A 10639-nucleotide genomic window follows, 5' to 3' on the forward strand; every position below is an offset into this window, starting at 1 on the left:
AATGTACAAGTTACACACCAGTACAATTAAGTGTTCTGGAATTTCCATTCTTCCCAAAGTTATCCATAATTTGTTATTATTGTCATAGACTCATTCTTTTGCATAGTCAATAAAACTCAGGTAAACATCTTTCTGGTATTCTCTGCTTTCAACCAAGATTCATCTTACATCAGCAATGCTATCTCTTGCTGCACGTCCTCTTCAGAATCTACCTTAAATTTTTGGCAGTTCCTTATCGACATACTGCTTCAACTGCTTTTGAAACAGCTTCAGCAAAATTTTACTTACGTTTTTTTATGATATCAATGCTATTGTTTGATAATTTCCACATCGTGTTGGGTCACTTTTATTTTCAATATGCACAAATATGGCTCTCTTCCAGTTGGTTGGCCAGGTACCTGTCTTACAATTTTCCAGTACTGCATCGGTTTGTTGAAACATCTCAATTGGTATTCCGTCAATTCCTGGAGCCTTGTTTTTCACCAGTGCCTTCAGTGCAGCTTGGACTTCTTCCTTCCGTATCAACAGTTCTTGATCATATGCTGCTTTCCGAAATGGTTAATCATCAACCAATTCTTTTTGGTACAGTGACTTTGTATTCCTTCCTTCTTGTTTTGATACTTCCTAAGTCATTCATTATTTTGTCCACAGAATGCTTCAAAATTACAACTCGAGTCTTGAATTTTTTCTTCAGTTCTTTCACTTTGAGAAATGCTGAGCATGTTCTTCCCTTTTGGTTTTCTAATTCCAGACATTTGCACATTTCCTTATAATACTTTGTCCTCTTAAGCCACCCTTTGAAATCTCTTCAGCTTTTTTACTTCATTATTTCTTCCATTTGCTTTACCTACTCTACATTTGAGAGCAAGTTTCTGAGTCTATTCTGATATCCATTTTGGTCTTTTCTTTATTTCCTGCCTTTTTAAGAATTTTTGATTTCTTCATGTATGATGTCCTTGATGTCATCCCACAACTCATCCAATATTAGGTCATTAGTGTTCAATATGTCAAATTTATTCTTGAGATGGTCTCTAAAATTCAGGTGGGATGTACTCAAGGATGTACGTTGGCTTATGTGGACTTGTTTTAATTTTCCTCAGCTTCAACTTGAAATTGCCTATGGGCAATTGATCATCTATTCCACAATCAGCCCTTGGCCTTAATCTGACTGATAATATTTACCTTTTCCATTGTCTGTTTCCACAGATGCTGTCGATTTGATTCCTGTGTTTTCCATCCGGTGAGGTTCACGTGTAGTCCCCATTTACGTTGTTAAAAAAAAAAAAAAAAAAGGTATTTGCAATGAATAAGTCATTGATCTTGAAAAATTCTATCATACAATCTCCAGTGTCGATCCTATTACCAAGGCCATATTTTCCGACTACTGATCTGTCTTCTTTTGTTTCCAAATTTTGCATTCCAATCACCACCAGGCAACTGTCAGCCACCACATCTGTGTCAATTTGTCATACTATGGCAGCTTGTGTGTTGCAGTGATGCTGGAAGCTATGCCACAGTTTTCAACATACCACCAGGGTTACCTGTGGTGGACAGGTTTCAGCGGAGCTTGAAACTAAGACAGACTAGGGAGAAGGACCCAGCAGTCTACTTCTGAAAAAAAAAATGGCCAGGAAAAACCTTATGAATAGAAGCAGAACATTGCCTGGTATACTGCCAGAAGACAAGCCCCCCAGGTTGGAAAACACTCAAAAGATGACTAGGAAAGAACTGCCCCCTCAAAGTAGAGTCAACCTTAATGATGTGGGTGGAGTCAAGTTTTCTGGCCATTCATTTGCTGTGGTGACACGGCTTAAAATGAGAAGAAACAGCTGCAATCATCCATTAATAATCGGAATGTGGAATGTACGAAATATGAATCTAGGAAAATTGGAAGTCATCAGAAATGAAATGGACGGTGCAATGATCAATACCCTAGGCATTGGTGAGCTGAAATTGGCTTGTACTGACCATTTTGAATCAGATAATTACATAGTTTACTATGATAGTCTACTATGCTGGGAATGACAAATTGAGGAGGAATGGCATCATATTCATTGTCAAAAAGAACATTTCAAGATCTATCCTGAAGTATAACACTTTCAGTGATAGGTTAATATCCATACCCCTTCAAAGAAGACCAGTTAATATGACAATTATTCAAATTTAGGCACTGACCACTAATGCGAAAGTTAAGGAAATTAAAGATTTTTACCAACTTCTATAGTCAGTAACTGATCAAATATGCTATCAAGATGTATTGATAGATACTGCTGATTGAAATGAGAACAAAGAAGAAGGATCAGCAATTGAAAAAAAGGCAAATAACCATAAAATGGACAAAGGATTTGAATAGACATTCAATGGCCACCAAACACACGAAAAGATGCTCAACATCTTTGGCTATTACAGAGCTGTAAATCAAAACCACAATGTGATACCACTTAACTCCCACTAGGATGCTAAGATTAAAAACAAAAAAAAAAACAAGAAATTAACAAATGTTGGCAAGGATATAGAGAAATTGAAACAAAGATCTTCACAACTGGACCAATAAGCAATACCATGATAAACAGAGAAAAGATTGAAATTGTCAAGGATTCCAATTTACCTGGATCCACAATCACCACCCATGGAAGCAGCAGTTGAGAAATCAAACAAGGTATTACATTGGGCAAATCAGCAGCAAAAGACCTCTTTCAAGTGTTGAAAAGCAAAGATGTCACTTTGAGTACTAAGGTGTGCCTGATCCAAGACATGGCAAACCCTGGTGGTGTAGTGGTTAAATGCTGCAGCTGCTAACCAAAGGGTTGGCAGTTTGAATCTTCCAGGCGCTCCTTGGAAACTCTATGGGGCAGTTCTACTCTGTCCTATAGCGTTGCTATGCGTCGGAATCAACTTGACAGCACTGGGTTTGGTTTTTCTTTTTGGTTTTCATATGCATGTGAAACCTGGACAATGAATAAGGAAGATCGAAGAAGAATTGACGCATTTGAATTGTGGCGTTGTCAAAGAATATTGAATATATACCATGGACTGCCAAAAGAACAAACAAATCTGTTCTGGAAGAAGTACAGCCAGAATGCTCCTTAGAAGCCAGGATGGGGAGACTTTGTCTCATGTATTTTGGACATGTTATCAGGAGGGACTAGTCCCTGGAGAAGGACATCATGCTTGGTAAAGTAGAGGGTCAGTTATAAAGAGGAAGACCTTCAATGAGATGGATTGACACAGTGAATGCAACAATGGGCTCAAGCATAACAACAATTGTGAGGATGGCGCAGGACCAGGCAATGTTTAGTACTGTTGTACACATGAACGCTAGCCTTTATGGAGCCATGGGGGATGGATGAATCCCTCAAACTATTGCCCTGAGTTAACCTTTAAAATGTAAATCAACAACATCCCCTGAAGTCATCTTAAAACTGAACAATTGTTTAGCTTAACTCGTGAAAAAGGTTTGCCATAAGCATTATGCTCTTTTAAGAACGATCTATATGGGATCAAATTGATCAAAGAGCAACTCAAAAGATTAGATAAGAAACTTAGGGGGCAGTGAATTTATGCTAATGAGGGAGCAACAACTCAGAAAATGATTGCACAGCTCAAAGAATGTAATCAGTGTCCTTAAATGGTACATGCAGAAATTGTTGAATAGGTGTATGTTTTGCTGTGTATATTCTCAACAACTACAAAATAAATAAAATTTAGCAGAAAAAAATTATAAAGGCATCTAAGATTAATCATACTAGCTTTTAAGATTCTTGAGTTTTAGGCCTACACTCAAAGGTGTGTACTGGTCCTCATATAAAATATCACCAGCCATAATAAAGGCGAAATACTACATTGTTCCTTTCCTTCTGCAGGTTTTTTTTTTTTTAATCCTGAAAAATGTGTGTGTGTGTTTTTAAATCTTTAAAAAATATGCTTATTCATAGAGTGTAAATTAAAGGTCATGAGTCTAATTGCCTCATTTTAGAGGAATAGAAACTGTATAGATTCAGTATAGATGAAGTGACTTCATCCAGCAAGCTTGTGATAGATACAGCTCTTGTTAGCTGTGGTTCACTTAGCCCCCAACTCATGGTAACCCTGTAGACCATGAGACCTGACTGTTGCAGTCAACTAGGTTTTCATTTACTGCTTTTTCAGAAGTAAATTCCTAAGCCTTTCTTCCAGATCTACCTCTATCAAGGATCTTACTTAAACTAAAAGACCTATTATAAATTCTATTATTTTTATATATAAAATTAATTTACCTTCCTGTTGGCTCACTAATTTTCCCCCTTCACCCCTTCTACCAACAGACACATACATACTCTCTCATTCTATGCCATTGCCATTCAGGTGGAACAAGGGATTCAAGCATAAACCAATCAGTAAACTGAAGTCCTCTGATCACATAATTAGTTCAGAAATGGGCACATGACCCAATCAGAACAAATGAAACTAACTGAGATTTTTTGCTGGTAACACTGAGACAAAGGCTCTTATTCTTCCCACAGAGCTGAAGTACAAGGACGTAAAAATTGAATATGCTATAGATATCATACAGTCACAAACGGTCAACCTATGTAAGAATGAAACCAATACAAAGAGGAGAGAAAAAAAAGAATATATTTTCTTAATCCCTTTACCAGAATATTTCTAAAGCTAGCTTAAGCTCTTGAGTTGTACAGACTTTGGGCCAATAAATTCCCTTTTCTCCTAATCACTGTTGCTGGGTTTTTGTCACTGTCGAAAGAGTCTTATCTAATATACCAGGTATTTCCAGCCTAAGTTATCAAATACGTCAGTTCAGTTAAAGCTGCAATATGTTACTTATAAAATATTTAGGGGATCATTTAAGACATACTTTATGACATAATTTTCCTTTTGTAAGTTCTTAAAAAGAAGACATACTTTTTCATTTTGAGAGGTAAGGTCATATATACATAAAAGCTATAATATAATATATTCACTCCTTTGAGTCTTAGAGAAGGAATTCCATATATTTAAAGGTAGTATGTTTTAGTATTTCAGGATTAGTTTAATATTTCCTGTAACTGCTATTTCAACTAAAGAGAATTATAAATAAATTGGCATTGCTATTTGTAAATTTTTTAATTCATTCACAAGAAATCAAATGGCTAATACAATTTCCAAAAATGATCCAGTGACTATCACAATGCCCAACTCATAGAAGATGCTCAATAGATACTTGCTGAAGAAATAAACAGTCCATTCCTCAAGCTTTTTCTCAATGCCCATGACTTATTCCTGCAGTCATTTTTAAATGGGAGAGAACTCAGGTTCATCTCTCCTTGTTGTTACTGTTGTTAGGTGTCATTAAGTCTTTTTTTTGACTCATAGTGACCCAGTGTGGCAGAGTAGAACTGCCCAGTAAGGTTTTCTAAGCTGTAATCTTTATGGAGCATATCACCAGGTCTTTTCTTCCACAGAGCAGCTGAGTGGGTTCAAACCACCAATCTTTCAGTAACTCTGTATAGGTCCATAATTGCTAAACATACAAACACACACAGTCAAATACACACACAGACACACACACAAATGCATTAAATATAAATGTAAAAAAGTATTGGGAACAATAACACAAATCTCTATGGACTGGAGCACAGGTGAGTGTGTGATCTATAACCATCTTTCTATTCTACTGGTCATTGGGAAGGAACCTAAACCTACCCATCTCTGAAGATGTCCATAGTCTGAGGCACCAGCTTGCTGCACACTGCACATGGATCTTCATCACATGGGTCTTACAAGCTCTTGCGACAGGGTGACTCCATGACTCCCTTAGATAATATACTTGGGTAAGATATAAAAGCTTCTTGGTCTGTCAAGTTTCTTCATCCATAAATTGGAGGGTTATTCCCCCTCTCCTGAGCTCAAATCAACCATCAAAAATCCCTAATTTAGAATATCAGTTTCCATTTTCTCTTCTCTAAATTCTTACCAGACCCATAAACCCACTGTGGTTAAGTCAATTCCGACTCATAGCATCTCTATATGACAGAGTAGAACTGCCCCATAGGATTTCCAAGGCTGTAATTTTTATGAAAGCAGACTGCCACATCTTTCTCCTACAAAGAAGCTGTTGGATTTGAACCACCTACCTTTTAGTTAGTAGCTGAGCACTTTAACCACTGCACCACCAAATCTCCTTAAATTCTTACCAGATCTGTTTTTTTATCTGTTTTTGATGAAATATTCTCTAACAGAATGACACCACATCTACTCATTTACTCAAAAACATGTATTGAAGACTTTCTATGGGCTGAGCATATGCCAAGAATATTAAATCAAATAAGATAAACAAATCGATCAACAATTAAAGTTCAATGTGCTAAAAGCTTTGATAAAGACAACAAAGGGTGACACAGGAGCATAGGAGAGGGACATCTAAATTAGACCAGGAAGTAAAACTTATTTAACAGAGGCAATGATAAGGATAGGGGAAGGGTGTTCCAGAAAGAGGAAATGACACTAAAAAAGGCACAAGGCATCAACCAGTTTGACTAGTTGAAGAAACCATAAATGTTTCTGAATGGCTGATAAGAAGGGTTCGTGAGGAAGAAGAGTAGGAGATGGAATAACTGAGCGGATAGGAGCCTTATAAGAGCTGATCTCCATATCTAAGTTTTCTCTCTTTTCACCCACAGGCTGTCAATTCATTTCACACATATTTAACTGTCCTAATATTATAAGATAGTGATGGCAGTGACTATGTTTATCTGCCTATTTTGTACAATCCTCTGGGCCAGGTACATTACCTATGTTTTATTTAATTTTCACATTGAGTCCAAAATAGACTGTTCGTTGAGCGCTCACATTTTGCAACTTTGTGACCAGAACTTCATAAGCTTGTCTTCATTCTTTATCTTAGTTTTTTGAAGGATCCCAACAGCCTTTCCATGGGATCCTAAACTCTAGGACAACTTCTTAGACCCAGCCTGTCTCTCCTTGAACTCCTGTCCTTCCTGAAGCAGTCTTCTTTCACTGTCTTCTTTAGAGCTGACATTCCCAATTCTCTCCTTCCAGGTTCTTCCTCAAGACAGCTAAGTGGAAGATAAATCACCCAGAGCCTCCATCTGCTTTTATATTGGTCATGACTCAGTAACAGAACGGAATCCACTCCAGCCGGTTGGAACACGAGAAAATTTACTACAGTGTATTAAAAGGTTTAAAGAATTGTTGGAAAAGCTGAACAAACAGACTCTAGGCTGAGCATTTAGAAATGACAGTTTGAAGAAGAACGTGTCATCAGGATTGGAGGAAGATTCATTGACAACATGCAATATGCAAATGCATAACTTTACTTGCTAAAAGTGAAGAGGACTTCAAACATTTACTGATGAAGATCAAAGACTACAGCCTTCACTACTGATTGTCCCTTAACATAAAGAAAACAAAAATCCTTACAAGTGGACCAATAAGCAACAACACGATAAATGGAGAAAAGATTGAAGTTGTCAAGGACTTCATTTTACGTGAATCCACAATCAACACCCATGGAAGCGGCAGTCAAGAAATCAAAGAATGTATTGCATTGGGCAAATCTCCTGCAAAAGACCTCTTTAAAGTGTTAAAAGCAAAGATGTCACTTTGAGGCCTAAGGTGCACCTGACCCAAGCCATGGTGTTTTCAACTGTCTCATATGCATGTGAAAGCTGGACACCTAACACCAATAGCATTTTATCTTCCTACTCGCCTATGTTGTAATTCCATACCTTCTCTTCTCTCTTTAAACTGCTATATAGTCTTCTCCATCTCATTCTCTGTTGAAATCTTGCCCTCATCTCACTGAAAAATTTAACACAACCAGTAAAGGCTACCACCAATAATCACATCTCTCTACCTACCAAATTTTATGCCCATACATTATATTTCCTTTCTTCTTACTGAAGATGAACAGTTCACACAACTACCCAAAGTCAACCCCTCCCCTTGTGTACTAGATCCCAAGCCCTCTTGCCTACTCAGGGATATTTCTCCATCAGTGGGGTGCTCTCTCTCCACAACATATTTTCCCTCTCTATGGAATCATTCCCATTAACACACAAGAATGCTGTTATAAATAAACCTTCTCTTAATTGCACTCTCTCTTCCAGCTTGTGCCCCATTATTCTACTTTTCTTTAAAGCAAAATAACTTGAAAGAGTTAACTCTACCTGCTGTCTCCAGCTCCTCTCTTCCTTTTCTTTTTAAACCACCAATAGTGCATGTTGTTGCTGGGTGGAAACCCCAGGTTCTGCTAGGTGTGACTCAGCCAATAAACAAGTGATTGAGGTGTGAGAGTAGAAAGGTCCCTTTATTTTGTTGCACAAGGAAAGGAACAGTCAGGGCTGCTGCTGCTGAAATGGCTCAGTGGGGGCGAGAGGGGTTTACAAGCAGGAAGTTCATATAAGTTACAACAGCAACATTTTTAATCATTTTCTATGCAGGCACAATGGGGTTTACATACAACTTCACGCATCACATGTTCAGAAAATGGCGGTTAAACTCACCCAGAGGTGGGAAGTTACTGTATATGAAGTATTTATTTTTTTATTATTTTATTTTGGTTACTTTAGTGTTCATAAACACTAAAGGTAGGATGTGTTTCAACTTATGGAGGAACAGTCTAGAGTCCAACTAGAAATACTTCGCAGAATAATTGGCCTGGTTCTATTTGTGTTGTTCTGCCTTAGAAGGGGATAGAGGGTACATGGGAGGGTACTGAAGACTCACAACAGCCACACAACCATTTACTCAGAATTAACCAAGATTCAATACAGAATAATATACAACAATAGAACAATTTCAATAGTTATTCAATGCCTGCAAAGCAAGTTGTAAGCTTAGAGCAAGTACCTCAGCAGGAGTAATTATCAACATGTTTATAAGACTTTGAAGGTTAGAAAACATCATTCATAGATGAGAACTTGTGCACAAGTACGTTAGTTTCCAGGACACTGAGAAAAAGCACAAAACATACAAAGCATAAATGCAAGTTGCTTACCTCTTCAACATTGTCTTGAGTATTAAACCCAGGCCACCTTTAGCCACTTGTACGGGTGTTTTTCTTCTTTATTCTCAGTGTAACTACTTGCGCCTTGGGACACCAACAGCTTTGCTTCTTCTACTCTTCCCTCATCACAGGCTGTGTAAAGGAGTGTTACCCTCAGGGTCTTGGATATTTGTGGATGCTTTGTAGTACCGATGGATATGAATCATCTTCAAGTTACACTTGGCTGCTGCCCGGTGCATTGCTGTAGCCTCAAAATGGTCCTCAGCCTCTGGATTAGCACCACCTTCTAGTAACATGACAAATATGCCTTTTTTGGGAAGCTGCATAATGCAGAGGAGTGCAGCCATTTTGATTGACAGCATTCACTTGAGCACCTTTTCCCAGAAGGGCTTTTACAATCTCATTCTGGCCAGCAGAAGCAGCAACATGAAGAGGAGACCAACCTGCATCATTATCATTCACTGACACCCTAAGTGCAGCAAGTATTCAACTGTTTCTGTATGTCCTGCTGAGCTTGCCCAATGCAATGCAGTTTGGCTGTCCTGGTCAGTTCTAGTAGCCGGGGATTTATCAGCCGGGATCCTCTCTTTCATCTCCTCCAGCTTTCCATTGTAGGTCAGGTTGCAGGCCATTAGGTTAGACATACACCCCTCCATTTTGCTTTCTTCAGGATCTCCTGTATGAGATATTCAATGAGCTAAAAGATTATCCAGAATGTGAACAGGGTGCCTAAACTCATTTCCACCAATTTTCTCTGGTTTTGGGCAGCAATTAAGAACAGGGGAGCCAGGATTTTAATGTAATGTTATGGGCCATACAAAGGAAGCTGCTTGAGGCAGCGGAACTTTCTGTAGCCTGGTGACCTCTGTCTTAATTTCACCAAATTTGTTCAAAGTCACTAATGTCCTCTACATGGCTGAATCCAATGGTCAATTCTCAGATCTCATCTTATTTGGCCTGTCAGCAGCATTTAATGCCACTAATCACTCTATTCTCCTTGATGTAGTTACTTTACTTGACTTCTAGCCTACCACAATTTTCTGACATTCTTTTACTTCATTTTGGCTAGTCAGTCCCAGTCTTCTTTGCTTATGCTTGTTATTTCCCTGACCTCTTAATTTTGGAGAACCCCTGTACTCAGTCACTGAATTATTTTCTTCTCCACCTTTACAGTCACTCTTCTAATGATCTCATATAGACTCATAACTTTCAATTATTTCTGCACTATTACGACTTCTACCCTAAAATCCAAAACCAAGTATCCAACATCTAAACAGCTCCATGTGGATATCTAATAGATATTTCAAACTTAATATTTGCAAAATCAAACTCCAGTTGTTTTCATTAAAACTTGTCCTACCCTGTAGTCTTTCCCATGTCAGTAAATGGAAATTCCACCCTTCAGTTATTCAAATAAAAAATCTTGAAGTCATTGTTGACTCCTCTGCTTCAGTTATCTAAAGCTGCAAAACAAACCACCCTAAAACTTAATAGTGTAAAGCATTTATATTTTGCTCATGAATCTGAATTGTGGGTGGGACTTAGCAGAGATAGCTCATGTCTGTTCTACTTAGCAGCAGTTAAAGCAATCAACTACTAACCAAAAGGTCAGCGGTTCAAAACTACCAGCGTCTC

The 10639-nt window shown here is 38.1% G+C and overlaps 1 pseudogene; it reads right to left on the reverse strand.

Moving 5' to 3' along the window:
* Nucleotides 1–9107: 9107 nt before the first annotated feature.
* LOC126075868 (26S proteasome non-ATPase regulatory subunit 10-like) lies at nt 9108–9660 on the reverse strand (annotated as a pseudogene).
* Nucleotides 9661–10639: the final 979 nt, after the last annotated feature.

The sequence above is a fragment of the Elephas maximus genome, chromosome 4 (genome assembly GCF_024166365.1).
Source record: "Elephas maximus indicus isolate mEleMax1 chromosome 4, mEleMax1 primary haplotype, whole genome shotgun sequence".
In the NCBI taxonomy this organism is placed as follows: domain Eukaryota; kingdom Metazoa; phylum Chordata; class Mammalia; order Proboscidea; family Elephantidae; genus Elephas; species Elephas maximus.